The sequence below is a fragment of the Rhineura floridana genome, chromosome 1, assembly GCF_030035675.1.
Source record: "Rhineura floridana isolate rRhiFlo1 chromosome 1, rRhiFlo1.hap2, whole genome shotgun sequence".
NCBI classification, from domain to species: Eukaryota; Metazoa; Chordata; class Lepidosauria; order Squamata; family Rhineuridae; genus Rhineura; species Rhineura floridana.
This window is the reverse complement of record NC_084480.1, coordinates 13,833,775-13,861,526: the sequence shown is the minus strand read 5'-3', so window position 1 is coordinate 13,861,526 and position 27,752 is coordinate 13,833,775. Positions and strand designations below refer to the sequence as shown.

Here is a 27,752-nt window from a genome sequence, read left to right as displayed (position 1 = left end):
GTGTCCCCGCACTTGAAGTGCGAGTCATTTCCGACTCTTAGGGTGATGTCTTGCAATGTTTACGAGGCAGACCGTATATATGGGGTGGGATTGCCAGTTCCTTCCCCAGCCTTTCTTTACCCCCCAGCAATGCAAAAAGCTTCATTTGTTGAATGTCTTCTAAATAGTACCAGAGTCCAGCCAGGATCACTAACACAGACCAAAGTTTGCCGTGCCCTTTCTTAATAAATATCCACACAAGATGTTTGGGCTGGGAATAATTATTTGATTTATGGGTGCAGTGCAAGGGGCTGATATGGCAAATCTTGAGATTTCCTTCTGTTGTTAATGCCAACTTTATGAAAAACTGCTTGGCAACACAAGAAACAACAACGCAGTGCTTGGGAGCATGACATGAGTTTCCGTTTAATCAGTTCGCAGAGGCATCAGGTGATTTGAATTAGCACACACGGAAATGTATTAAAAGTATTCATTTTGCTAATAGAAGCTCTTATTAAAATGCCTGCTCATATATTAGACACCTTTGCTTATGATTCATAATATTTCTGTATCACACTGAAAATCAAATTTTATTATTTGTTTTTTTTAAAAAAAATGCTATCAAATTATATTTTCTATTAAAATGTTAATATCAATGCAAATTAAGCCAGGCTGCAGATTACACATTAGCAACGTTGTTTTATTGCAACTCACACTCTTCCTCTCCTGTTGTGAATGATTGCACTGCGAAAACACAGGCGCTCACAAAATATTCTGAGACTGGGAAAAAATGAATTAAAAGATAAAAGTTATTATTTGTTACTTGTGCAGATGCGCTACTCTCTGCTGCTCCAAGGCCTCACACGCCCTCGCAGAGCTCCATCCTTTCCTCTCTCTTCCTCTCTCTTTCAAATACTCCTCAAAAGTAGGGTTGCCAGGTTCCTGGCCTGAGACTGATCCTGTATCTTTAGGAGAAGAGAAAGTCAGCCAAGTGCAGGTGTTCTTGCAACACTCTAATGGGAAAAACCACAAGGTGGAACTCTCCCTCTCCTCTGCACAACTTTTAAATATACAGAAGACCTCTTGGTTGCCAGGCCCGGCCTCCAAGAGGTTTTCTGTTTCTTTAAAAGTTGTGCAGGGCGAAGGGAGAATTCCACCTTGTGGTTTTTCCCATTACAGTGTTGCAAGAAAAAGTGCACTTGGCTGACTTTCTCTTCTCCTGAAGATACAGGATCAGTCTCAGGCCAGGAACCTGGAAACTCTACTCAAAAGCCACCTTTTCTCTGACGCCTGCCACACAGCTCTTTAATTTACTATTTATTTTATTTTATTGAAACATCCGTAGGGAACCCTTTTCATCCTGAGGGACGCACTCCCTTCTGAGCAACCTTCTGGGCCGGTGATGGGAGGAGCCAGAAGCAAAAGTGGGTGGAGCAATGAATGGATATATTATCGTTGTGCAGTAGGCCAGCTTCAACACACAGCCCTCTCAAATTCCAACCAGTCAAAAACACTCAAGGAGAATGTGAAGCAGGGTGAGTGAGGGGGTGTGGCCTGGTGAGGGGGTGTGGCCTGGGGAAAGTCCTGAGGGCCAGAAAGAGAGGCTTAGGGGACCACATAAGGGCCACATCTGCAATATACATTTAAATCAGTATCATGCCATTATAAACAGTCAAAGACTCCAAAGACTCCTGGGGACTGTAGTGTGCAAAGGGTGCCGAGAGTTGTTAGGAGACAGTCCTGTTCCCCTCATAGAGCTACAGTTCCCAGAGTGGTTTAACAATCAATCCCTCTTCCCAGGGAACTCTGGGAATTGTAGCTCTGTGAGGGGAACAGGGCATCTCCCGCCAACTCTCTGCACCTTTCATGAACTACAGTTCCCAGGATTCTCTTGGGGAAGCCATGGCTGTTAAAAGTGGTATAATGCTGCTTTAAATGTATAGTGCAGGTGGGGCCTCAGCCTGTCAGCCTGAGGTCCTGTGCCCCCCCCCCCATTTAAAGCATTTTAACCCTGCTCTTGAGCTGAAATAGGCTGCCCGAGTGGCTGACAATGATGAGTAATAAGACCATTCCTGCCCTTAGGATTGCCATCTAAAAGACATGGCACAAAAAGAAAAGGGATAGGAAGGGAAGAGGGAGAAAACCAAACTCAGGTTTCTTGTTCTTAGTTACATATTTGGCTGGCTCCCAACAACCGAAGCAGTTTCTCAGAAGTGGCTCTAACACAGCCGCCCTTTGACCAAATGGGGTGGGCGTTGGCTTTCTCAGATCTCGGAGCAATCTGCTCACATCAGTCCCTACATGAAAAGGAAGGTGGAGGGAGGTCCGGATGACACAGTATCCCCATAGTAGATGGGCCACCGGTGGTTGCCAACTGTTCTTACCATCCAAAACAGGCCTTAGAGAGGCTCCACAAAATAGTCTGCTACCCCAAACGTCCTGGAAGTGGCTGTAATTCAGTAGGAAGTAACAGGCCTGATGGAGTCAGCTTTCTGGGGCCTTGATAGAATTGTTGCCATCTTGTCATTCTCTCTGTGACAGGGAAGGCTTGAGGGGGGAGAGATGACTCCCTCCCAGGGCAGGTGGTCCTCCCTCTCCTCTTATGGAGAAGGGCTATGGCTCAGCAGGAGAGTATCTGCTTTGCATGCAGAAGGTCCCAGGTTCAATCCCCAGCATCTCCATATAGGTCTGGGAAAGAAGCCTGCCTGAAATCCTCGTGAGCTGCTGCCAGTTGATAGATAATACTAGATGGACTAAAGGTTGGACTTTATGTAATTAAGCCCTTTATGCAGAACCCTGAGGACTGGAACCTTATGCCTCTAGCAATGCCCCTGACTGGAACACATCATAATCTGTTAAATCCCCAAACAATTCTTCCTAGCTAAACCACCTTCCCTGCCTGAAACAAACAAAATCTACCCCAGATTGTGTATGTAGAGGAATTCAGTGTTACCCTTCACATAATGGAGAACTTGTATGTCCTTAGTTTGGTCAAAGTCCAAAGGACCACATTGGTTTACAACACATTCCCAACAGTTCCTCTTGCCAGCTAGCAGTACATGTTGTTAGTTACCCGGTGATGATTATGAAGCTAATTAAAACATACTAAGAGATGCACTATAAACCTGCACAGCGCATGAAGCAAATTAACCAAGTTCAGCTTGTCTGTTTCATTGTGCTTTTATTATGATGTTTTCAAATGAATTTTGAATAGTTTTCTTAATTTGTTTTATTTTGCTTTGGAGCAACCCATACTTGGCAAGGCCCCCACAGGGATGATTTCTGAGGAGTGTGGTGTGATATCAAAGTACATACCTTGATTTTCTTGCTGCTTACTTATAATTAAGTGGTTTTGAGGTGTGAAATGAGCAACAATTTAAAAAAATAACACCCTTTTTATTGGTGCAGGTGCAACCCATGGATGCATCTGAACATTTTCTTTCAAGTGTCATCTTGGAGCCCCGCTAGCTTGCTGCAGTAGTTGAATGTTATAGGTTCTGCTCTTATCTTCTCTGGCTCTTACAGTGCACATGCAGACTGTTTACTTGAAAACAAAAGGCAAGTTAGTCAAGATTTGGGGACAACAGTGGTTCCCTTGGTAGCTCAGCTGTCCTCTTTGCTCGTATGAAGGCTTAATCCAACACTTCTAAGAATTAGAGGTGGAGGAATCCATAAGTTTTGGTTTCAGTCTTCAGTTCTTCACATTTCCACATCAGTCTGCAATTTTTTTAAAAAAAAAAATACAAGCCCTCATGAAAATTCACCAGCACTTCAGTGCAAATTTCTTTTGATATACAGACTTTGTATGCAGTTTTGCCTCACATACACAATGCATTTTTGTATGTTATTTTCACCAATATATGCATTTTTATGCGCACTTTACTCCAGGATATGCATTTTTGTACATGTTACTTAGCTGGAGAGCTGCACTGTAAAACCTGGAGAAGTGTGAATGTTGAAAAATGATGGTTTTTTGGTTCACTTATTGCAGGAATGGGGAACCTTTGGTCCTCCAGATGTTGCTGAACAACAATTCCCATTAGCCCCATCAAGTACGGCCAAGGGGCAGGGATGTTAAAAGTTGTCATTCAGGAACATCTTGAGGGCCAAAAGCTTTGTCCCCCCCCCACATACTTTGGCATGGGAGCTTTCAAGAACTTGCAAGTTCCCACCGGGGTCAACTCCCACACCCAGGGCAATTGATCCTGGCCAGGCACAATCCGTGTGTCCCTTACTAGGGCTGAGTTAAACCAACACCAACCCTGCAAGGTAGGTAGACTGCCACCACCCCTTAACCCTGGTCACCCCCTCTGGGCCAAGGGAAACCCAAAGAGCCAGAAATAGACCTGCCAAGGAGTCCAAAAGAAGAACCAAAGATGCACTCCTTGTCCTGGAGCCTTAAGGCAAATACCCAACTGTATGGTAGGCTAATTGGCCAAGGTGCTGGATTCAGAGCAACTTTCCCTCTGAAATGAACACACACTGGTAAATAAGAGGTAGTTTTATTAAAATAAAATATAAGTGCAAAAATAGAGCAGCAAAATAATTTCTTAAGCCAAACACCCCCAGGGTTAGGTAAAATACCTGTTCAAGTCACAGATAAAAATAACAAAGCTGTCTATGCTAATCTATACTCACACAATATAGGCAAACCAGCAGAGCAACTTCATGTTTCCACATTTCTCAGAGATGTATAGCCTGGAATGCAGATAGAACCCCACCATCAGGTAGCACCAAGGAACTTTGGGGAACAAAGACCCAGAATCACAGTTCTATTTTTAAGGGGGAAAGCCCAGCAATAGCCAGGACTTAATTAGCCAATCAGGGGGCTTTCTGATGATGAAATCTTCTAGAGCTTTCATGCCTAATGGTCACACGCTTCTCCAACATTCCCAGGCCTGTGGCCTTGAGGTACCAGTCTCAGACTGATAAGCAGGTGTTCTTGCTTACTGCTTAATTAACTGAGTTCAGCTGTGAGAACCTACAGTCTCATGGCCTCCCAGAGGCCCTAATTCAGGCAAGATGTTTCCCCCACAATTCCTTGCCACAGAACCATTTTAGCTAACAACCTTACAAACCAGGTGTTCTTGACAGGAGTCATAAATAATAATAAATAATAAAATAATAATAAACTAACAAATGCAAACTGAATCAAATGTCTCCTCCTTCCCTACTAAGAACATAAGATCCACCTAGCCAAACATCTTAGAAATCCCCCTAGCAGGTCATGAAGGCAACCAAACTATCCTGAAATTCATTCTTCCTCTGAACATGGAGGTTCTATTCAAGTATCACTCCTTCTAACAGCAAAATTAGGTGGTGAGTGCTACCAGGATTATAATCAAATGGGGCTGGCAAGAAACAAGTGCAAAGTAGCAGCATGCTTGGGGAACTCCAAAGTTTGCAGAAGTATGAATTAAGAAAAAACTAAGGGTGATGGAGGGGGTAAAACAGCCACAACAACACATGGGCATGCTCAGTAGCCATGAAATGTAGGTGGACGGGAAAGAATAACAGAGCACAGGAAGGTGGAAAGAGTGGACTGCCCTACTTGGAGAAAATGGCTGGCTGGGGCCCTGAAAGAGGTGTGGATGCACTGCAACATTTTGTTGCAGGTCCCACTGGTAATGACTAATAGCCTTTGATGATGATGATATTATTGTTGTTGTTATTGTTATTATTTGTCCTTCACCAATAGCTCCCAGGGTGGGTTACAAAATCTAAAATGCAATATTAAAAAGAATTAAAACACATTCAATCACAAGAATAGGTTGATTTCTGAAAACGTACATCTCAGGAGCCGAAGGCCAGGGTAAAGAGATATGTCTTTACCGGTACAGTGAAGGTGCCAGATGCACCTCTACAGGGAGAGACTTCATCAATTTAGGGACTACCACAGAGAAAGCTCTCTCCCTGGCCACCATCCCCCAAACCTCTGAGGATGGCTGAACTACCAAGAAGGCCTCCTCTGCTGATCTTAACATCGGAGAGGGTCTGTAAGAAAGGAGACGGACTCTGAGATATTTGGGGCCTAAGTCATTTAGGGGTTTAAACACTAACATGAGCACCTTGAATGGGGCCTGGAAATGAACTGGCAACCAATGCAGCTGTTTTGGAACGGGGGTTATATTGAGTTCTAAAAGGAACCCCCGCCAGTACTGCTGCTGCAAAATGACTGACCAATTCTCCATTAGGAGGATCCATGTTAGTATTCAGTGGGGGGCTGCCCCATGAATTTCATTTTGCCCTCCGCCAATCCCCCGTTTGCCTGTCGTCTTACAACCAGTCCAGGCCATCAGCTTCCTCCTCTTTCTTCTCAGCCTTACCCCTTGTAGAACTCAGCAGGAAGGCAGATGGGGACAAAACTAAAATGTGTTGGCTCTGGCTGTCATTGGCTCTTGTCTCTGGCTGTCATTGGCTCTAGCTCCACCTACTGTTTGGGTCTCCTTGCCCTGCACCCTACGAGTCCCAAAGGGCACCAGCCGCCACTGCCAGGATTGGTTACTATCTACTTCATTATCGCTGAGGGGAAAACTGTATTGATTTTTTCCACCAAATGTTTGCATTGCCCTAGGTCAGTGTTTCTCAACCGGTGTGCCTCCAGATGTTGTTGGACCACAATTCCCATCTTTCCTGACCATTGGCAATGCTGGCTGAGGCTGATGGGAGTTGTAGTCCAACAACATCTGGAGGCACACCAGCTGAGAAACACTGCCCTAGGTTATCAATAAATGGAGACCGACGCATAGAGGTAAGCTGACTAATACTACTGCAAGCCAGCCTTCAGGTATGGTTCAGCACTGACTTCTGCTGAGTTTCAGCTGTCTAGCAGTGTCAGATGCTGACTGCTGTTACAAAATGTGGATGTTGAACATAAAACATTTGGCCAAATATTTGCATGTTCAGAGAAAATTCAGTGTTCACATGTGCAGAGGATCATCATCATCATCATCACCACTGGGGGCACAACTATTTAAACTCTTAACAAACCTTCACTAACATAGAAGCTGTGAGGGTCGCCCAAGTCCCAACAGCCACTTCCTAGAGATTTGCCAGCCTGTCAAACAATCGAGGTAGCTAAGCCCCACAGCAATCAACAAGCCGACTTTTCCAATCTGGGATTTTAGCACTTAAAGCATTCATTTTAGCACCATTCCATTCCCCTCAATGCCAGGCGCTGATGAATGCAACCTTAATGGCTTATTGTGCATTATGCCCTTCATTACTGCTTAAAAATTTATCAGGCCATTATGTATTTAGTGGCTGGGGAGGGTTAAGGTCAAGCGAGGAGAAGGGGTGGATGGGGTGGGGTGAGAAGGCAGCCGTGCATTTGGTGCTGCCAAGAGGTTAATTACCGCCAGCCTAAATCCTTGGAATGTCAAGCAGCGAAATGCTCATCAAGCACAGAAGTAGAGATTTAAAGACAAATGCGTTATTTACAGATAAATAAACAAGAGCAGTGTAATCCCAATCTGTGTTTACTGCTGGATTTCTCCATCAGCAAGAGGAAGGATTAAAATGTGTCAGATTCAGAGTTTCAGATAATCAGGCAATGAAGCTGAGACTTTGCATTGATGGAGAGAGACAATTATGAGAAAACCAGTACCTGTGCCTTCTTTTGAGAATGCTCAATGTTACACCAAAATGTTACTTCCTGCCTTATTCCAGGAATATGTTTGGTCTTCACCACCATTTCATGACATGTTTGTGACACTTTCCTGGAAATACAGCATGACATTTGCAACAGGCTACCTTAGGATGGACATATCCACATTATAATATCCCAAATATATTAGAACATATTAGAATATATTAGAATATACTAGGACATAAGAAGAGCCTGTTGGATCAGGCCAGCGGCCCATCAAGTCTAGCACTCTATTCTCACAGTGACAGACCAGATGCCTTTGGGAAACCACAAATGAGGACCAGAGCTTGGAAGATTACCTTTAAAAGGTAATAAATTACAGTTACAGTTACACGGCCCAAAAAAGTAGTAATTACTGTTACAATTGCAATTGCTCTGAAAGTAACTGATTACTTTACTTTTCCTCCAAAGTAATCACTACAATTACATTTCAGTTACTTTAAAAAAAACTGCCTACAAGGTGCTGGCCTTGGCTGCTGCACATCTAAGTAGCCTAAAACAACATTAAAAATAAACACATACAGAGGTAGTAGAATAATTAGTTTTATTCATAAGATAGCAATGGTAGTCTCTCCACTGGTAAATGAGGGGGGGAGGGAGGCTGAGACCACTACTCAGATCTTTGCATGTCAAACCAAGTGCAACCCCCCCACTCAGCCAGCCAGCATAATCTCTCTCACTTAAACACCTCCCAGATCCTGCCCTGCCACCAACTAAGGGACACTCACTCAAGCAAACATTTTCACCTGAGATGCAAAAAAGTTAAAATACTGCAAATGCAGCACAGTAGCCAGAGAGGGTGGTGGAGGCCACTTTGTGTGCCAAGTGCAAACACAGTATTCACACACACACACACACACACACACACACACACACACACGACGGGTTATGTTCCAGACCCTTGCTGTAAAGCAGAACTCATTGAATAGAATGGCACGCAATGTCCAAAAACCGCTGTAAAAGCTGACAAGAGCCGTATGAGTGGGGCTTTAGTCTAATTGCATCTAACTGAGATGCTGTATTAGTGAAGCGCTATAAAGCGAAGCACTGTAAAGTGGGGCCCTACTGTATTCACACACACACACACACACACGTCATCTTTCACCTCCACAGTTCTTTATCTCCATTCTGCTGCTGCCTGCTTCTCCTCCTTTATCCATGTTTTTGATCTCCAGATCCTTTCCCCCTCCACTCCATTCTTCACCACCACTATCCATTTTTTAAAATAATTGTTTTCTCCACTCCACCCCATCTCACTCTCCGCCTCCTCCCTCATCGCCTCCTATCCATCCACAGAGCATGAGGAAAGAGCAACACTGCACAGAAGCCCAGTTTGAGGCACATGGTTGTCATCCACAAATCAGAGGTGCAGAAGACTTCCCCTGCTCCCCCCCCAAGTAATGCCCAAAAGTAATTCTGGAAACGTTACAATTACTCGACAAAAGTAGTAAAATTACTCCTAGTTCTATTACAATCAAAACGTAAAGGAATAACCCACTCGTTACTCAAAAAAGTAATGAATTAGAAGTAATTCGTTACTTGTAACTAGTTACTTCCAAGCTCTGATCAGGACCTGAGTGCAACAGCACTCACCCTACTTGCGATTTTGAGCAACTGGTATTCAGAGGCATAAGCAGAGATAGAACCTAGCCATCGGGGCTAACAGCTGTTTATAGGCTTATCTTCCATGAATTTGTTTAATCCTCATTTAAAAGCACTCAGGTTGGTGGCCATCACTATTTATTTATTGATTGTATTTATATACCGCCCCATAGCCGAAGCTCTCTGGGCAGTTTACAGTACCTAAAAACACTAAAAACACATATACAAATTTAAAACACATCTTTTAAAAACAATTTAAAACACAATTTAAACATTTAAAACAATTTTAAAACACATGTTAAAATGCCTGGGAGAAAAGGAAAATCTTGGCCTGGCACCGAGAAGATAACAGTGATGGTGCCAGATGCACCTTGTCAGGAAGATCATTCCATAATTTGAGGGCCACCACTGAGAAGGCCCTCTTCCTTGTTGCCACCCTCCGAGCTTCCCTCGGAGTAGGCACCTGGACGAGGGCCTTAGATGTTGAGTGTAGTGTATGGGTGGGTTCGTGTTGGGAGAGGAGTTCCATCAGGTATTGTGGTCCCAAGCCGTGTAAGGCTTTATAGGTTAAAACCAGCACCTTGAATCGGGCTTGGAAACATACAGGCAGCCAATGCAAGCAGGCCAGAATCGGTTTTATATGTTCGAACCGTCTGGTCCCTGTTACCAATCTGGCCGCTGCATTTTGCACAAGCTGCAGTTTCCGAACCGTCTTCAAAGGCAGCCCCACGTAGAGTGCATTGCAGTAATCTAACTTGGAGGTTACAAGAGCATGGACAACTGAAGCCAGGTTATCCCTGTCCAGATAGGGGCGTAGCTGGGCCACCAACCGAACTTGGTAGAAGGCACTCCGTGCCACCGAGGCTACCTGAGCCTCAAGTGACAGAGATGGTTCTAGGAGAACCCCCAAGCTACGAACCTGCTCCTTCAAGGGGAGTGCAACCCCATCCAGGACAGGTTGGACATTCACCATCTGGTCAGAAGAACCACCCACTAGCAGCATCTCAGTCTTGTCTGGATTGAGCCTCAGTTTATTAGCCCTCATCCAGTCCATTGTCGCAGCCAATTCTAGACCATTCCTTGTCTATGCTACTGCTGGGACATGTACCAAACTGGCAAAGGCCATTTCTCAGCCATTTGGCTCACCACAAAATTGTCTGTTTGGCTATATTTATGGGGATGACGTAAGATTATTTTGTTGGGGGGAAGGAATCGGAGCAGTCACCATTTGTGTTTTCCTCCCAAAAGTCCTCTTCTGAGGTATTTTTGAATTGCCTCCTTTACCACTCATGGGTGTGTGTATGCGTACCATGACAGTGGATAGCAGTTGAATGTTGACAGAAAAGTACACACTTTTGCAGAGTGGGTAATGCTCCTGCTCAGCACATTTTATTCCAGAGGTCCCTGGTTATATAAAATTACCCTTCCAAAGAAAGTTAACTGATAACAGGCATTGAAAATAGAAAGCCACATCATCATCATCATCATTATTATTATTATTATTATTATTATTATTATTATTATATTTCTATTCCATACAACCTTATTTTAAAAACTGGAATACTAGGAAAAACTTTACATTTCATATATATATATATATATATATAATCACAAAAAGTCAAAGATGCTTTATTTGAAAGTTTAAAAGGAAACCCATGCTATCCATTTTGGGGGGGAGGGGGAAACCGTGTAGTCCTTAGCATAGTCAGAAGCAAGACCATTGTCGTGTCCAGGACTGGACTCAGTAACCAGACCAGGTTGTGAAAGCAATTCAGTCTTTATTAACGTAATATCCAAACAGAGGCTGCACCTTCTCATGAAGGAACACAATACACGTGTCCAGCGACATGCAAGAGAGTTGACAGAACAAAGGAATTCCCGCCCCCCCTTATCCTTATTAAGAGGGCTTTCTGGTGCGAATTCTCTCACTCCGCCTTAGGGTGCTTTCTTCCCCGCCCCTCCTCTCTCTTCCCCTGGCTCGTTTTTGTTTTCTCCGGGTTCGCGGTGATGGAGGAAGTTCTGCCTCCTCCCCTTCTGAAGATTCTATCTCTGGTATTGGAGAAAGAGGGGGGTGAACGTCATGCCCATCAGGCGGGCTTTTCTCTGGCTGAGGAGGGAGTTGAACTCCCCCTCCTTCCTGGGCTAACTGCTCTGGCTCGATGAGGGGGGTGAGCGTGGGAAATTCCTGAGAAGTGTCTGTAACTTTGTCTGTTGGAGTTTCAAGGCCTCTGCGGCTGCTGGGCAACACTATCTCTGAGAGTTCTCCCTCCCCCTCTTCACCCAGCTCTGGGAAAATGATCTCCTCATCTTCTGAAGTGCTAGGGTCCCAATCCTGCATCCTGACACCATCCCCTCTCTCATGCTGTGCCCCCCCACCTGTCGGCTTAGGGCGATGGGGAAACTGTTTATGGAATTCTTCCACTAAATCTGGGGCATGCACGTCCCTCTCATTTTCCCATGATCTGTCAGCTGGTCCATAACCCTTCCAGTGAAGTAAGTACTGCAATTGATTACACCTCCTTCTGGAATCAAGAATCTGTTCCACTTCGAACTCTGGTTGTCCCCCTACTAGAATGGGTGCCCCCGGGACTTCCAGTGGTCGTAAATCGCTGGGGGGGCTGCTTTCGTTAGCAAGGAGCGATGAAACACAGGATGTATTTTGAAGGTAGCTGGCAATTTCAGTCTATAAGCCACGGGATTGATTTGTGCCTCCACTTCGAAAGGCCCCAGTCTCCTGTCTTGCAGCTTCCTACACTTGCCCGGCATCTGAAGGAAGCGGGTAGACAACCACACCTGATCTCCTGTTTGGAGGGAGGCCCCCTCTCTTCTATGTTGATCAGCAATTCATTTATACTCCAGTTTGGCATCGTTCAATTGCTGTTTAAGCACCTGCTGCACGGCCTGTAATTCCTGCAGAAATTCCCCTGCTGCAGGCACCAGCACACTTGCTGCACTACTAGGGAAGGCTTTGGGATGGAACCCATAATTAGCAAAGAAGGGTGTCTGTCCAGTGCTAGTATGCAAGGAATTATTATAGGCAAACTCTGCGAAATGCAAATAGGAAACCCAGTCATTTTGTTGATACGAAACATAACAACATAAATACCTCTCTAACACGGCGTTCAGTTTCTCCATCTGCCTGTCCGTCTGAGGATGATGAGCAGAAGAAAGTTTTAGCTCCGTCTGCAACTGCTTCCAAACTGCTCTCCAAAACTTAGCTGTGAACTGGGTTCCCCAATCTGAGACTAAACTGTTTGGCAACCCATGTAACCTGTAAATTTCCTTTATGAACAGCTTGGCTGTTTCTTTAGCCTCTAAGGCCCCTGGACAAGGGAGGAAATGTGCCATTTTTGTAAGGGAATCCACGATGACTAGTATGGCCGTCATCCCTTGGGACTTCGGCAAATCAGTTATAAAATGCATGGACAGATCTTTCCAGGGTTCGTTCGGAGTAGGGAGGGGCTCCAGCAATCCTGAAGGACTTCCCGTCTCTGTTTTTGCTCGCATACAGACAGCACAGGATTTTACATAGTTCTCAATGTCTCTGCGCATTTGAGGCCACCAAAAGTCCTTGGCTACATTCTGGATGGTCTTAAAGATGCCAAAGTGTCCTGCTGTGATGGAGTCATGACACTGACGCAGGATCCTAAGTCTTAGATCACCCTTCGTCACATATCTGGCGGTTTTACGCCACAACAGCCCATCTTTCCAATGGAAGTTTACTTCTGGGCCCTGGCTCTGTTCCATCTCCTGGATATACTGTTGCATGCATGGATCCTCCTTTTGGGCCTTTCTGAGCTCCTCTTCCCAAGAAGGTTGACATGATGCCAACACCAGCTTCTCTGGCGGAACTACGTACTGGGGTTGGTTGTCAATCTCACCTCCTTGGTATTGTGGCTGCCTGGACAGGGCATCTGCTCTCTGATTTTTTGCATGCGCATGGTAAGTAATCTTGAAGTTAAACCTGGTAAAAAACTGTGACCAACGTATCTGCCTCTGGTTCAACTTCCGGGCCGTCTGTAGACTCTCCAGGTTCTTGTGGTCTGAACGTACTTCTATCTGATGTTGAGCCCCCTCTAAGTATTGTCTCCAATTTTGAAAAGAATCCTTAATGGCTAGTAACTCTTTTCCCCACACTGTATAATTTCTCTCAGCATCCCTAAGTTTTCTGGAGAAGTATGTGCAAGGGTGTAGCTCCGTTACTTCCCCATTCATCTGTAAGAAACCCCCCCCCCCCGATGGCAAAATCTGAAGCATCTGCCTCCACAACAAAAGGGCGGGTAGGGTCAGCAAAACACAAGATGGGCTCAGAGGAAAACTTTCCCTTCAGCTCCTCGAAGGCTCTTGCAGCGTCCTCTATCCATTGAAATTTCTTTTTCCCCCTTAAACAGTCGGTGAGAGGGGCTGTTAACCTGGAAAAGCCTGGAATAAACTTTCTGTAGTAGTTGGCAAATCCCAAAAAACGTTGTACATCCTTTTTAGTGGCCGGTTGCCCCCAATCCGGTATACAACTCACTTTTTCTGGATCCATTTCTACTCCTTCTGCTGAGATGCGATATCCAAGAAAGTCCAAAGACTTTAGATCAAACCCACATTTCTCTAACTTAGCATACAGATGATTCTCTCTCAGTCTTCCCAACACAATTTTCACATGCTGATCATGGTCTTCTTGGTTCTTTAAAAACACCAGGATATCATCTAAATAACAGATTACATACTTATCCAAAAGGTCTCTAAACACGTCATTCATGAACTTTTGAAACACGCCTGGGCTTCCACAAAGTCTGAATGGCATGACCAGATATTCAAACTGTCCATAAGAGGTCAAAAACCCTGTTTTCCATTCATCTCCCTCCTTCATCCTGATCAGATTATATGCCCCTCTTAAGTCCAGTTTCGTGAAGATTTTTGCAGAGCGCAGTCGGTCTAACAGCTCTGAGATCAGGGGCAGCGGATAGCTGTTAGGGATGGTGATTTGATTCAATGCACGGTAATCATTACAAGGCCTGAGCTCCCCCCCCCTTCTTCTTCACGAACAACAGGGGCGCTCCAGCGGGGGACTGCGAGGGACGTATGACTCCTCGCTTCAGGTTTTTTTCCAGAAATTCCTTCAGGGCCCCTCTCCCTTTCTCTGTGAGAGAGTAAATTCTTCCCGATGGGATGCTGGCTCCTGGCACGAGATCAATCACACAGTCATAAGGGTGGTGGGGAGGTAACGTCTCTGCCTCTTTTTCATCGAACACATCTCTAAATTCTCCATACTTCGAGGGAAGGGTTACTTGCTTGGCTTCCTGCACTGCTCCAGCCAACGTGTCGGGTTTTTCTTCTGCCTGACAGTTTTCCTGGCAATACTGAGAAGTGAACCACACCACAGCGTCCTTCCACTTTATCTGTGGGTCATGCTTGACTAACCAGGGCATTCCTAGGATCACATCAAAGGTCGAAAGGTCTGTTACATACAGCGAAATGAACTCTTCGTGCCCCGGGATTTGCAGTTTCAATTCCTCTGTTGCTCGCGTTACCCCCCCTCCTTTCAGGGGCCTCCCATCTATGGTCTCCACCGGCAAGGGGGTGTCCAATTTCCATTGGGAAATTCCGTAACGCTTTGCTAGCTCTGCATCAATGAAATTTGTGGTTGCTCCACTATCAATTAACGCGGTGGAGTTAAACATTACTCCTTTGGAAGTTATAATCCGAATTGGCAGTACCAAGACTCCTCTTGAAGGAGGTGTTGTCACCGGAGGCCCTTTCTCCAACGTAGCCCCCAGTACATAGGCCTGTACATGGACTGGGTTCTCTAGTTTCCCGCCGGCTCTGTTTTTCCCCCCTTCAGTCCACAATCTCTAGCCACGTGGCCCGGTTTTGAACAATAGAAGCATAAACGTTCTTTACGACACCTCTCCTTTTCTTCTTCCGACAACTTTGGCCTACCCCCCCCGTCCTTCTGTCACATTGCCTGATGTTCCTGGGGTTGGAAGGGTCTTGCTGCGAGATGCTGAAACTGAGTATCTCTGGACCTCCTGTTTCTTTTCCAGTCACCTTCCTTCCAACCGATGATCAATCTGTAGGCATAGCCGAATCAGTCCAGGCAAATTATTTGGGGGGGAGGTTCTAGCCAAGTCATCCAGGACTTCAGAACTCAGTCCACTCCTATACATGAACATCAAGGCTGCATCATTATAACCAGTTACCTGGGACAAAATTTTAAAAGCGTTAGTGTACTCTGACACCGTTCCTTTCCCTTGTTTCAAGGCCCCCAACTGCCTGGCCACCGTCTCCGCCCTTTGAGGGTCCTGCAACATCTCAGTCATGGCTTGCATAAAGTCTCTATACCTTCTCAGAAGGCCATCCTTTCTGACCAGGTACGGAGTCACCCACTTGGCAGCTTCTCCTTCCAAGAGACTGATCACGAAGGCCACCTTGGCCACATCACTAGGAAACTCTACATTTCTGATGTCCAAATACAATTCACACTGAGCCACGAAAGTAGAGAGCTGCTCACTCTGTCCTGCATATTTTGGTGGTAATCCTATAGGAATCTTCACCACAGAGGCCGGAGGGGCTGCTCGCATATGATCTACCGTGGTTCTCAAGGTCTGATTGTCAGTCTTCAGAGTCCTGACAGCCGCTAACAAGATTTGAACATCTGCCTGTAAGTCCGCCACATTAGTCCTCAGCCGTCTCACTTCTTCCGTCTCAGAAGTGGGATTTGTTCCCCCTGCTCCCTTCCCCATCTTGTCACGTTCAAGCGGTGGGAGCGTTGAGGGTGAAGTAGGTGGTTCTGTCAATCTGTCATGTCCAGGACTGGACTCAGTAACCAGACCAGGTTGTGAAAGCAATTCAGTCTTTATTAACGTAATATCCAAACAGAGGCTGCGCCTTCTCATGAAGGAACACAATACACGTGTCCAGCGACATGCAAGAGAGTTGACAGAACAAAGGAATTCCCGCCCCCCCTTATCCTTATTAAGAGGGCTTTCTGGCGCGAATTCTCTCACTCCGTCTTAGGGTGCTTTCTTCCCCGCCCCTCCTCTCTCTTCCCCTGGCTCGTTTTTGTTTTCTCCGGGTTCGCGGTGATGGAGGAAGTTCTGCCTCCTCCCCTTCTGAAGATTCTATCTCTGGTATTGGAGAAAGAGGGGGGTGAACGTCATGCCCATCAGGCGGGCTTTTCTCTGGCTGAGGAGGGAGTTGAACTCCCCCTCCTTCCTGGGCTAACTGCTCTGGCTCGATGAGGGGGGTGAGCGTGGGAAATTCCTGAGAAGTGTCTGTAACTTTGTCTGTTGGAGTTTCAAGGCCTCTGCGGCTGCTGGGCAACACTATCTCTGAGAGTTCTCCCTCCCCCTCTTCACCCAGCTCTGGGAAAATGATCTCCTCATCTTCTGAAGTGCTAGGGTCCCAATCCTGCATCCTGACAACCATTGAGTTTAGTTTTTGCTATAAAAAGATTAAAAACACGCACCCACAAAGATGTCATGGAGACCGCCGCTGTTGCATTATCAGTTGGGGGGGCTGTAGGGCCTTGGACCTGTGCCCAACAGTTCAGCCCTAACTGCACCAATGGGTCAATTTCACATTTTTTTTGGTGAATCAATGTTTTTCTACATCAGGGTTTGCCAGTCTTTTGGGGTCAGTGGGCACATTTGGAATTTTGAGAAAGTGCTGTGGGTACCAGTCACAAAATGGCTGCCATGCGATGTTTGGCACTGCACAATATGGCGATTATGGGGTGTGTCACAGAACACAAAATGGCTGCTGTGCTGGGTTGTGTGGCGCAATACAAAATGACTGCTATGGTATATGTGTATGTGGCATAACACAAAATGGTTGCCACATCTGAAACAGCATAAAAAAGAGAGAAGACAACAAAATGATACAGGCATGCCCTGCTCCATAAGCCATCCCCATTTCCTCTGTGCAGAATGGAAGGGAGAGTGGGTATCTGTTCCTGGCATTCAAAGAAATGTGTGCAGGTTTAACAAGGGGTGTTTAATGTAGGAGAGGCTAAGCCAGCGCAAACAGGAACTGATCAGGATGTGCAAACAGTCTCTTGTTCATTGTGGATTATTTAGGGGATATTTACTGAGACCATTCACAGGAACCATAAAAGGTACTGGCAGAGGTGCTGGTGCCCATGGGTACCATGTTGGTGACTCCTGTTCTACAGCACTAGCATGTTGCTGATATAGCATAGCTCATCCTTCACAAACCCGGTGCCCTTCAGATGTTTTGGACTACAACTCCCATCAGCCCTGACCAGCACAGCCATGTTGGTTGAGGCTGATGGGAGCTGTAGTCCAAAAGACCTGGAGGGCACCAGATTGGCGAAGGATGGCATTGGTCCTGCCTTTGTTATCCTCAGCCTGCCCTGTTGACATGTTGGCTCCTATGTGTGCCAAGGCTTCTGCACAGACTTATTCTACAGCAATTTGGCCCAACCACTGGCAAAATTCCAGGAGAATAAAATATATGGATTTCTTTCATCTCTGGAATGAAAGAGAGTAGAAGGGGAAAACATATTGGAAGGTTTCAGGTGTTTTCATGCTACTTAGTTGCAGGGATGAGACTGTGCTGGGACCATCAAGGGTCAAGCATTTCCATCTGCCTTGCCCCACCCCTCCGCCTGGGCCTTATCAGGAAGAGCTGCAGACTGAGACATGCTGCTGCAGGGATGGGACTGTGCTGGGACCATCAAGGGGCATGCTTCTCCACCTGCTTTGCCCCCCACCCCTGCTCTTAGTGACGTTTTTGGGGGGACTGCCCTTTACCAGGAAGATGAATGCTTTTGGTTTGCTGCTCCTGTTTTTTTAGAGATGTTAGGACTTTGTTAGTTTGATTTTATTTTTGTAAATTGTATTGTTTTTATTTGTATTTTGTATTTGTATTTTTATTTGTGTGTAAGCCGCCTTGGGGGTCTATTTGGCCGAAAGGCGGACTAGAAATAAAACGTGACATAACATAACGTAACATTAGTAACCAGATGGATTATACAATGACATGATGGAGTCAGTTCAAGAGGGGTGGAGCTAAGTTAACTAGTATTATTAGCAATATGATTGTGCAAGGTATGTAGACCATGGCGAACAGACTTATAAATACTTGGTCCACAAATGCATACATGCAGTGCATGACTTTCTTTCAGTGACAATTGATTTACAGCTAGGGATGAGAGAGAAGTGTGATTCAGTTCACATTTAAAGCTGAATCTATCAAATTCACAGCTTCCAAAACAATATGAAAACCAAAACTCTTGTCATCCCTTAGAAATTCACACTTATGTGAATTTTGCAATGCTTAAAGTCTACAGAAATGCATATATTAGGGGAAAGTGTGCATACGAATGAATGTTTTAGTGAAAATAACATACCAAAAAGCATAACAGGAGAAATTGCTTGCTAAAAAGGTGTACATAAGTCAAAACTGCATACAAAAATGTGTTTATTAAAAGCAATCCACACTAAAATAGTGGAGAATTTTCATGGGGATTTTTTTCTTTCAAAAAATTGCAAATTGCTGCAGAAATGTAAAGAACTGGATTTAAGATTGGAAAAACAAGAAACTGAGAGAATCAAAATTAACAGATCCTTCAGTCCCTGTTTACAGCTATTTCACCTTAACTATACTGGCCTTTCTCAGCTGACAGAAAGATCCATAAGCTCCAATCATTGATGAAACCCAGCCAGCATTTATCTCATTTTAAAAAAAACCAAGTTCTTAAGGTAAACTTATGGTGACTGTGTGAAATATTGTTTGTTATAATAGAACAGCAGAGATAATGTTGTTCCTAATTTCCCTCTCTCTGTCAGAAATTAAATAAAAAGTCATGCCTAATTTACAATACTGGATTGAATGTAGACAAGGACCCCATGTGGGGAACTTATGATATACCCTTCCCAGTTTTTACAGCCATTAAAAAAGATTATAGGATTTTCCCCTCCCTCTCCTTCTCTTTTAGACCATTTACTGTACATTTCTTCTGAACTCTCTGTTTTATTTGATGCTCTTAAAAGTGCCAATGTACATAATAAGTCAATCAAGAAGTTAAATTAAGAAGGAAAAAAATCTCAACGCACAGGGGAACAAAAAAATCCACACTGCTTTGGCTACTGCAAACATATGCATTTGGTAATTTGAACCTTACCACCTAATGGCTTTGGTGACATTGTAATAAATATTCTTGAACTGAGGAGGGGGTGAGGCGGGACGCCTGTCATACAACAGCAGTCCCCACAGCAAAAGTAGGGGGAGAGAGAGAGATCAGCTATCACCTATAGAAATATAAAGCACAATCTCTTTGTCCTCTTTGATTTTGTGTGTGTGTTTATTTACTACATTTATAAGCCACCCAGGAACAAAAGTTATTGGGGGAGGGAGGGTTTCAAAAGACAATCAAATGCATCAACAAAATCATAAACCCATAAAATTCGATACAGCATAAAAATTAGCAGGGGGGGAATTTCACAGAAGCTCACGGAAGCTATCACAAAGCTTAAAACTCCCCAAGTTAACTGTAAGCACAAAAAGATTTCAAAACTGAAAATCCTGGAAAAATAAAAAGATCTTTGCACAGCACCAAAAAGACCAAAGTGTGGATACCAGGCAAGTCTCTCTTGGAAGTGCATTGCACAACTGGGATGCCACCACTGAAAAAGCCCAGTGAGAAGGATCTCAGATGAAGATCCTGAGATCTCCAGGTAACACAATGCTTCCTTTGTCTTTTCTTTGAAACTGACTGTTTGCCTTCTAAAAACTAGGCATAAAATTAAAAAAAAAATGTGGAGAAAACTGGGCACATATGTATGTTTCTACTTCTTTCACTGAAATGAATGAGATGTTAAAATGTTTAACTTTAGCAGGATTGTGACCACAATCACAGGAACAGATTACTGACAACCTGTTATCCCTGCTGCTGGATGAGCTGCACTGGTTGCCAGTTTGCTACTGGGCCAGGTTCAAAGTACTTGTGTTAATTCACAAAGCCCTAAGCAACTTGAGCCCAAAGTACCTTAAGGACCACTTGTGACCACTGAGATCTTCTGATGGGGCACTTTTGGTGGTTCCTCATGCCCCTGAGATTTGGCTGGCCTCCACCAGGAACCAAGCTTTTAGTGCGCCAGGCCCTACACTGTGGAACTTCCCACCAATAAAGGTTCAGCTGGAACCATCCCTTCTTCCTTTCAGGCATCTCCTGAAAACTGAACTTTTTAAACAGGCCTTTTAATATGAATTTTCTTTTCCAGCCGATGCAGTAGTTATGGATGCTTTTACTGTTGTTTTTAATTATGTTTTTAATGTTTTTTCATTCTATTTTTGTATTTTGTAATTCTGTTTTTGTAATCTTGTTCTTGTATTTTGTAATGCTGCCCTGATATAAGTCTATGAAAAGTGTGGCTTATAAACATTTTAATAAATAAATAAATAAATATGTTCCCTATTTTCCCCAAAACAGTTTGAACCTAACTGAAATTCTTTGGAGCCAAGCTGCATTTAGGATCAGGACCAGGATCAGATTTCCCCCCCATCTTGATCCTATATCTTGTGGATATTATTGTGTAGCCACATGAAAATGAATTCTGTTGATTCAGACCACTCATCTATCAGTCCCCACTTAGACAGATAGCAGTAATGCAAGGCACCAGGCATGCAAGATTTCTTTCAGGGACTGGAAAAGATCTCTGCCTGATGTCCTTAAACAGGAGACTTAGGGGATTGAAACTGGGGCTATCTGCAAGGTACATAGCATCTACTCTACTACTGATCTGTAGCATCTTCACTTGAATCATGTATTTTTGAGAGAGTCAATGAAAAACTCAGAGGCTTGGTGAGGGCAGCAGACCAGGCAGAGTGGCAATTGCAGCTTTTCGCTGTGCCTGTAGCCAGTGGTGGCTGGTGGCTCCATGTCAGTGGGGCAGTGGAATCTGCTCCAGATGTTAGTCTGAACTTTCAAGGAGCTGACCAAGGTTCTTCAGCAGCTCCACCACTCAAGAAGCCAATTGAATTAACCTTGCAGTATGGAGCAGGCAAACCAAAGGGGAGGCCAAATACGCCTCCCCCCCAAAAAAATCCTGCTCAGGCCCTGAACAGCAACTAGCTAAACTCATACTGAAAGGGAAGGAGGGAGGGATCCACAAGCAATGAAGAGGGAGATTAGAGAGCAGAACAAGCTTTAAAAGCCTTGCTCACCACCCCTCCTCCAATGGATCAGAGGTCACACATGACCTCCCTCCTCCCTTGGACCGAACCACCTGTGTCTTTCTTGAAATGGGGTGGTGGTGGAGGCAAAGACACCCCCACTGAAAGTGGGAACTGCATTTTTCCAATCTTAAATTCATTTCTTCGCATTTCTGCAGCAACTTGTGAATTTTTGTTTTAAAAAAATCCTCATGAAAATTCTTCAGCATTTTATTGTGAATTTCTCCTAATAAATAATTTTTGGTATTCAGTTTTGTCTAATTTTTAGACTCTTCCCTTTCACTTGAGGCTCAAGTAGCCTCGGTGGAAGCGCAGAGTGGTAAGCAGCGGTAACGCATCCGAAAGCTCTGCTCACGGCTGGAGTTCGATTCCAATGGAAGGAGGAAGTCAAATCTCTGGTAAAAGGGGTCGAGGTCCACTCAGCCTTCCATCCATCCGTGGTCGGTAAAATGAGTACCCGGCATATGCTGGGGGGTAAAGAAAGGCCGGGAAAGGAACTGGCAATCCCACCCCATATATACGGTCTGCCTAGTAAACGTCGCAAGACGTCACCCTAAGAGTTGGAAAAGACTCGCACTACAAGTGCGGGGACACCTTTACCTTTTTTTTGACTAATGCACACTTGATGTTCCCTAATATAATGCATTTTTGTATGTTCTTTTATATGTTAGTTTCACTAATACATTCATTTTTATGCACACTTCCCCCAATATATACTTGAGTAAGGAGGATCTTACATCAGTTGTTCATGCTCTGGTAACCTCGCGTTTGGACTACTGCAACGTGCTCTACGTAGGGCTGCCTTTGAAGACAGTTCGGAAGCTACAGCTAGTGCAAAATGCGGCGGCCAGATTGTTAACAAGGACCAAGCGGTCCGAGCATATAACACCTGTTCTGGCTCGCCTGCACTGGCTACCAATATGCTTCCGGGCCAGATTCAAAGTGTTGGTATTAACCTATAAAGCCTTATACGGCGCGGGACCACGATACTTGTCGGAAAGCCTCTCCCGATACGAACCGGCCCGTACTCTACGTTCTACTACGAAGGCCCTCCTCCGGGTTCCGACTCATAGGGAAGCCTGGAGGGTGGTGACAAGTTCTAGGGCCTTCTCAGTGGTGGCCCCCGAACTATGGAATAGTCTCCCCGAGGAGGTGCGCTTGGCGCCGACATTGTTATCCTTTCGGCGCCAAGTTAAAACCTTCCTCTTTTCCGAGGCATACTAATTTAAGTTAACTTAATTTTAAAATCTGCTGTGATTGATTTTAGATTATTTTATTTTATATGTTTTTGTTGTATTATACTATGTGATTTTATTGTATTTCTTGTGTTCACCGCCCAGAGAGCTATTGCTAGTCGGGCGGTATAAAAGTCTAATAAATAATAATAATAATAATAATGTACACATTTTTGCCAGCAATTTCTCCTACTGCAGTGCATTTTTGTATGTTATTTTCACCAAGAGATTGGTTTTGTGCACACTTTCCCTTAATATATGCATTTTGTAAACATTGCTTAGTTGGAGAACTGAATAGCAACATTTGGGTGCATGCAAATTTAGATGGCTGTGTTTATCATATTGTTTCGGAAAGTGCAAATTTGATCAATTTGGCCTTAAATGCAAACCGAATTGAATTTCTCTTCATCTCTGCCCCCCACACACACTTCTCCATTGGAGCAACACTATAGAGCTGTTCACACAGTATGCTGTATACATTCATAGATGAGCCCAACTGTTGCTCTTGCCGTTATAACTTTTCTTCCTGCTTTCATGCTCCCCTGAAATTCCATAAATGTTTCCTCCAGTTTTACAGGCTATGAAATGGTAGTGGTGGTGGGTATTTGAGGTCCAGCCTGACACGATACTGCTGGTGGAGAAGCTGGGGAACAGAGTTGCAGGGTATTTGCAGTTTCTGCACAATGCCTTCTGAGTGAGAGCAGCCTATCTTGAGCTAGATTAATAGCTAGGGATGGAAGGATATGTCAATCTCAGTTATCTCAGTTTCTCATTTTTCCAGTGTTAAATTCAGTTCACATTTCTGGAGCAGTTTGCAATTTTTTTAAAAAAAATACCTCATGAAAAGTCTTCAGCATTTTAGTGCAAATATCTCCTTGCAACCACATTTTTGTATGCAGTTTTGACTAATGTGAAGATCCTCCGTGGCGCAGAGTGGTAAGCGGTGGTAACGCATCCGAAAGCTCTGCTCACGGCTGCAGTTCGATTCCAATGGAAGGAGGAAGTCAAATCTCTGGTAAAAGGGGTCGAGGTCCACTCAGCCTTCCATCCATCCGTGGTCGGTAAAATGAGCACCTGGCATATGCTGGGAGGTAAAGAAAGGCCGGGGAAGGAACTGGCAATCCCACCCCATATATACGGTCTGCCTATAGTAAACGTCACAAGACGTCACCCTAAGAGTTGGAAACGACTCGCACTACAAGTGCGGGAACACCTTTACCTTTTTTTTGACTAATGCACACTTGATTTTCCCTAATATAATGCATTTTTGTATGTTCTTTTATATGTTAGTTTCACTAATACATTCATTTTTATGCACAGTTCCCCCAATATATGCATTTTTGTAAGAACTACATTGTAAAATTCAGATAAGTGCAAATTTCAAAGGACGGCTGTGTTTCAGTTCTCATACTGATTCAGAAAATACGAATTTGATCGATTCGGCTTTAAGTGCAAACTGAATCAAATTTCTCCCTCCATCCCTATCCATAACCATTCTTAACCCACCCCAAGACAGAGGGGGTGTCTAACTGTGGCGGCATACAAATTCCTCGTTGCAACAACACCAATCAGCTGCTTAAATACTGAGCTAGTACTCTTTCAAGAACCACACTGCGTTTAAAAATAAAGATCCTCCGCCGCGGCTCTCTGAGGCAAAGATTTAAGCAAAAGTTACATCTTCAAATAACTTCATCTCCATGACTCACACAGTTCTGTCTGCCTGACCGTTTAAACAGCTCCGCCCTCCCCCTTTGCCTTATCATGTTTAAATCTGTCACGGATGTCGGATATTGCTTCCTTAAGTGGGCTCAGCTGTATCACAGGCTGCTGTGGTAATGCTGGACTGGAGCATCACTCCATTTCACGTCCTTAAATATTCATAAGAAGATTTGCAGCATTAATATCTTAGAGGGCTTACAAGAACACTTAAATAATATGTCTTAGCTTCCCGTGCCCCCTTCCTCTTGTCCACTCCCCCCCTTCAAATGTCCCAGGCTGTTCTCATTTGTGCAATGCATTGAGCTATGTTTAATAATTGCTCTGGGACTTGGTCAGTGGTCCTCTGCTTCACTGCTACCCAGTGTAATTACAACCTCCATGGCTTTCTCATGGGTGAAACCTGCTCTGTTTTATAGGAAGCAAAAAAAGCGAGCTTCGTCAAGGCAAAGTTAATGCATGGGAAATCAGTTCCACCTGTTTACACACAACCACCCATTTCATCTTTAAGTAGGCAAGGGGAGATCATTCATAATGTCACCAATGCTGGGTCCTTTTTATTTATGGGGAAGGGTGGAAGAGGTAAGGAGAGTATTGATCCACTGGCAATATTAACAAAACGGCTGTTAAAAAACAGGTGCGGAAACATTTCTCAATTGGTAAAATAGATTGATTGACTCTGCCCAGCTAGGATAGTGGTACAGGGCTGGGAAGAGATTGCATTCATAGAGGAGGGAGAAAGAAATAGCTCAGTGGCAAAGCATCTGCTTTGCATGCAGAAGGTCCCCGGTTCAATCCCTGGCATCTCCAGGTAGGGCTGGGAGAGACTCCTCTGAAACCCTGGAGAGCCACTGCCAGCAAGTGTTGACAACACTGGGGTCAATGGGCCAATGACTCAGAATAAGGTGGCTTCTTCTGTTTGTTAAATGCTTGCCTCCAGCACTCTAGTAAAGTTACTTAATCAAAACCAAGGTTTTCTTTTTCATCTTTAAGTAAAATGACCCAGAAGTTCTTTGTGGGAATACCTGAAGCACTTTGCAAGTATACAATTCTGGGTTCAATTCTTGGAACTAGGCAGATGTTATGGAATGGCAGTGAGGTGTGGGAGGACAGACGTGAGTATGCTGCATGTTCTGCCCTTAAGCCTGAAATATCATCTCTGAAATATCTTTACCTGATCATACCTGAAAGATCATCTCACCCCTTGTATACCCAATCAGTCACTGCGCTCTGCAGGTGAGGGCCTCACGCAGATACCATCATATCAGGAGGTTCATTCTGCACAATGTAAGAATTGGGCTTTTAGCATTGTGGCACCTAGCCTTTGGAATCCCCTCCAATTAAATATTTGACAGGTGCTGTCTCTGTTGTCTTTTCAGTACCTACTGAAGACCTTCCTCTTTCAATACGCCTGTTGAGATCTTTCTCAGCCTCTCTCTGCATTAGAACTCTTTGTAATGCTGCATGTGAATGATCTGTCCATTTCGGTGCTCTCAGTTTCTCATTTTTCCAGTCTTAAATTCAGTTCTCCACATTTCGGCAGTAATTTGCTATTTGTGTTTAAAAAAAAAATCTTCAGCACTGTAGTACAAATTTTGAGCAATACACTTATCTAAGGCTGCAGTTTTGACTATTGTACACAGTTTTGCAAGCACGTTCTCTAATATAATGCATGTTTGTATGTCATTTTCACTAATATATTCATTTTATGCCCACTTTCCCTTACTATGTGCATTTTTTAAAACATTGGTTGGTTGGAGAACTGCATTGCAAAATTTGGGTAAGTACAAATTTTGAAGGATGGCTGAGTTTTGGTTCTCATATTGTTTTGGAAAGTGCAAAATTGACAGACTCGGCTTTAAATGCAAACTGAATTGAATTTCTCCCCGCATCCCTACTGACAAGAAATCATGGCCTCAACGTGGAGGAGGGCGGTGTACCTATTGGAGACAGCTGGTCTGCTCCAAATGAACTGCTTTGCTCTGTGTAAGTATGCTTCATGTTTCCCAACTTTGGGGATGTTACATCCAAATTTGAATAATTCTGAATGCTTTGTCGGTGGCTGATCACTTGAGCACTAATCACATGCCTGGTTAATTTGATAATGCACCTAATGCTTCAGGAGCTCCCCTTCAGGAGATTAATGAGGTGAAGAAAGGGAAGATTGTTTCAAACCTGCAGCTTCCTGTACCTCCCAAGAAGACGATAGGAAACAAATGTGCCAAGCAGCTTTTCCACACCACTGTCTACAGAGAGCATCATTACCATGGAACTGATGTAGTCCATTATAATTATGCACCGATAAGCAATGATCCAACTGTGCAACGAATGGCAGAGATTAAGACATTTCCTTTTGTGGGGCATGCAGTGCGTAAATTGCTAAAGTTTTCAAGCACATCACCAGGGGCAAGGGCCAACTTTAGCCCTAGTTCTAGTGGTGTCCCCAGATATGCCCCTTTACTTCATCTCTATGCAGGGGCGGCTGGTGGTTCCATGTCAGTGGGGCATTGGAATCCTCTCCAGGTTTTAGTCTGAACTTTCAAGGAGTTGTTCAAGCTATGAGAACTGATGCCTTTGACTTCTATGGGAAGTTGTAAAGAAGGCAAAACCCCTTCGCTCCACTCCTGACGCCAAGTGGCCTGGCCTAGAGGGGCCACGATCCAGCAAAGGGATTGAGTGTAATGTGCCTCTGTGCAGAAAGGGGCCCCTCCAAACTGATGGATTTTCAGCAGCATGGCATTGGTGCAATAACAATGCATTAGTGGTGGATTGCTATGGGCACATGATTCCACTTTATTAGTTGTTCTGTGATGCTTCCCTAATGCTGCTGCTGCTTATTGCATCTGTTAGTTGCTTTATGCAAAAGAAAAAGCCTCAAAGTGACTTAACGAGATAAGATACCACAGATAAAGCAGTTAAAACCAGAAAATTTTAAACACTGAACAACACTAAAATATGTAAAATGCTCATCCAATAACATATTGATAGGGACAAGTCCTACCCACTCCACTAAAAGATTTGTGCCACTATAGGGGCAGGCCCCAATTGGAAGCCATGCAGTATGCCCACCCCAAAACTTCAGCGTACAGAAACAGCATTCAAAGTGGGATTGCATATAACCTCCCTGATACCATCAGGAGCACAAGTCATGAATGCAATAAAAAAGGGAGCTCAGGGATACAGTGCAGTGATGCACTGCAGGATCCTTGCAACATGCGGTCCTTCCTTCTGCACACTATTATAATGGTGAACCTTTTGCTAATTTTTCACAAATGAGAGCAGCAGGGGCAGCCGTAGGTAGCTACCCAGGGCACCATTGTGTGTGAGCATTTTTTCCTGCTTCTCAAATGTCAGGGATTTTCCTCTCCCTTCCCCACCCTATT

The 27,752-nt window shown here is 44.4% G+C and overlaps 1 long non-coding RNA gene across 1 annotated transcript; it reads right to left on the bottom strand.

Moving 5' to 3' along the window:
- Positions 1-3,354: 3,354 nt before the first annotated feature.
- LOC133375626 (uncharacterized) lies at positions 3,355-4,715 on the bottom strand. Its single transcript, XR_009760265.1, has 2 exons — positions 4,618-4,715; positions 3,355-3,696 (listed from the first exon to the last, which is right to left on the bottom strand). It is a non-coding gene; the product is annotated as an uncharacterized LOC133375626 (long non-coding RNA).
- Between the last annotated feature and the right edge of the window lie 23,037 nt (positions 4,716-27,752).